This window comes from Apium graveolens, chromosome 7, assembly GCF_009905375.1.
Source record: "Apium graveolens cultivar Ventura chromosome 7, ASM990537v1, whole genome shotgun sequence".
In the NCBI taxonomy this organism is placed as follows: domain Eukaryota; kingdom Viridiplantae; phylum Streptophyta; class Magnoliopsida; order Apiales; family Apiaceae; genus Apium; species Apium graveolens.
In genome coordinates this window covers 103,011,373-103,013,805 of record NC_133653.1, presented here as the reverse complement: position 1 = coordinate 103,013,805, position 2,433 = coordinate 103,011,373, and positions in this window count along the sequence as shown.

Genomic DNA, 2,433 nt, shown 5'->3' with positions numbered 1-2,433 from the left:
TTGCGTCATAGCAGTGAATTTGCGATTGCAAAAATGTAACCCCTCATCACTGAATATGACTCTTCTAGTTCCAAACCTTGTGAATATCTGCTTGTGAATAAAATTAAGCACCATCTTTGCATCATTCGTTGGCAATGCCTTAACTTCAACCCATTTCGACACATAATCAACCGCCAACAAGATATACTGATTATTACAAGATGAGACCAATGGCCCCATGAAGTCAATTCCCCAAATATCGAAGACTTCAACCTCGAGAAGCACATTAAGAGGCATCTCATCCCTCTTAGCCATATTACCCACACGTTGATATCGATCACATTTCAAAACAAACTGATGAGCAACTTTAAACAAGGTTGGCCGAAAGAAACCTGCTTGAAGAATACGAGCTGTTATCTTTTCTCCACAATAATGTCCTCCATAAGTCATTGAGTGGCAATCTCACAAGATCCCCCCTCCCCGTTTCGCTGTAAGGAATACATCTTCTGATGATTTGGTCAGCTCCTTGGCAAAAAAGAAATGGCTTAAACCATATATACCACTTTACTTCATGCAGAAACTTCTTCCTTTGAGCGTACGATAAGTCGGGAGGCATGACATTGCTCACAAGGTAGTTCACAATGTCTGCGAACCACGGTTTTTCCTCTTGCACTCCAAACAACTGCTCATCAGGAAAAAACTCATTTATCAATGTCTTGTCCAGTGAAGTAGCATTAGGGTTCTCTAAACGTGAAAGATGATCAAAGACTTGATTTTCAGTCCCTTTTATGTCCTTGATCTCTAACTCAAACTCTTGAAGTAAAAGAACCCATCGAATCAACCTTGGCTTCGAGTCCTTCTTCGAGACGAGATAACGAATTACAGCATGATCAATGAAAACTGTCACCTTCGTCCCGAGTAGATAAGATCGAAATTTCTCAAAACCATAGACAATAGCCAAGAGTTCTTTCTTCGTAGTAGTATAATTCAGTTAAGCACCATTCAAGGTCTTACTAGCATAGTAGATCACATGAAATATGTTGTTCTTTCTCTGCCCAAGAACTGATCCAACTGCATAGTCACTTGCATCGCACATCATGTCAAAAGGTTCATTCCATTCAGGTGCAGTTATGACAGGTGCCGAGATTAAACTCTTCTTCAATGTCTCAAAAGAGGTAAGGCACTCGTCACCAAACTTGAAAGGGACATCTTTCTCTAGCAAACTGCACAATGGCTTCGAAATCTTAGAGAATTCCTTGATGAAACGCCTATAAAAACCCGCATGACCAAGAAAATCGTGAATTCCCTTAACAGAAATTGGTGGAGGAAGATTTTCAATGACCCCCACCTTAGCTTTGTCCACCTCAAGACCCTTACTAGAAACCTTGTGCCCTAGAATAATGCCTTGTCGCACCATAAAGTGACATTTTTCCCAATTGAGAACCAAGTTGGTCTCAATACACCTCTTGAGAACATGTCCAAGATTCAGCAAGCATTTGTCAAAAGAATCGCCAAATACAGAGAAGTCGTCCATGAACACCTCCACATTCTGGCCAACCATATCAGAAAAGATGGCCATCATACATCTCTAAAATGTGGCTGGTGCACCACACAGACCAAAAGAGACTCGTCTAAAGGTGAAAGTACCAAATGAACAATTGAAGGTAGTCTTCTCCTGATCTTCTGGAGCGATACATATCTGATTGTAACCCGAATAACCATCCAGAAGACAGTAATACTCGTGACCAGCCAACCGGTCAAGCATCTGGTCAATGAAAGGCAGAGGGAAGTGATCCTTCATAGTGGCCTTGTTCAGCTTCCTATAGTCCATACAAACTCTCCATCCCGTGACTGTTCGAGTAGGAATGTGTTCATTCTTCTCATTAGCAACAACTGTGATACCTCCCTTCTTTGGTATATACTGAACTGGACTCACCCAAGAACTGTCAGAAATGTGATAAATAATCCCTGCATCCAGCCATTTAAGAATTTTTTTCTTCACTACTTTCTTCATGATCGGATTAAGTCTTCTTTGCTGCTCAATTGTAGGCTTGCTACCTTCCTCTAGCAGAATTTTATGCATGTAATAAGAAGGGATGATTCCCTTATATCTGCTATAGTCCATCCAATTACCGATTTGAACTCTCTTAGAATCCTCAAAAGTTTCTCCTCATCGCTACCTGAAAGGTCAGATGTAATAATAACAGGCAAAGTAGATGAATCACCTAAAAACGTATACCTCAAATGTTCAGGTAAAGGCTTAAGCTCAAAAGTAGGAGTTTCCTCAATAGATGGCATAAGGCGTTTAGGAGTTTTGTTCAATTCCTCCATTCCAAGAGATTCAAAAGGCATATCAATCTTCCTCTTCCAGGGAGAAGCATTCAGATATTGCAATTGCTCCTCTCCTTCGTCATCTTTACTATCCGAATTCCCCAATAAGGCCTTCTCTAAGGC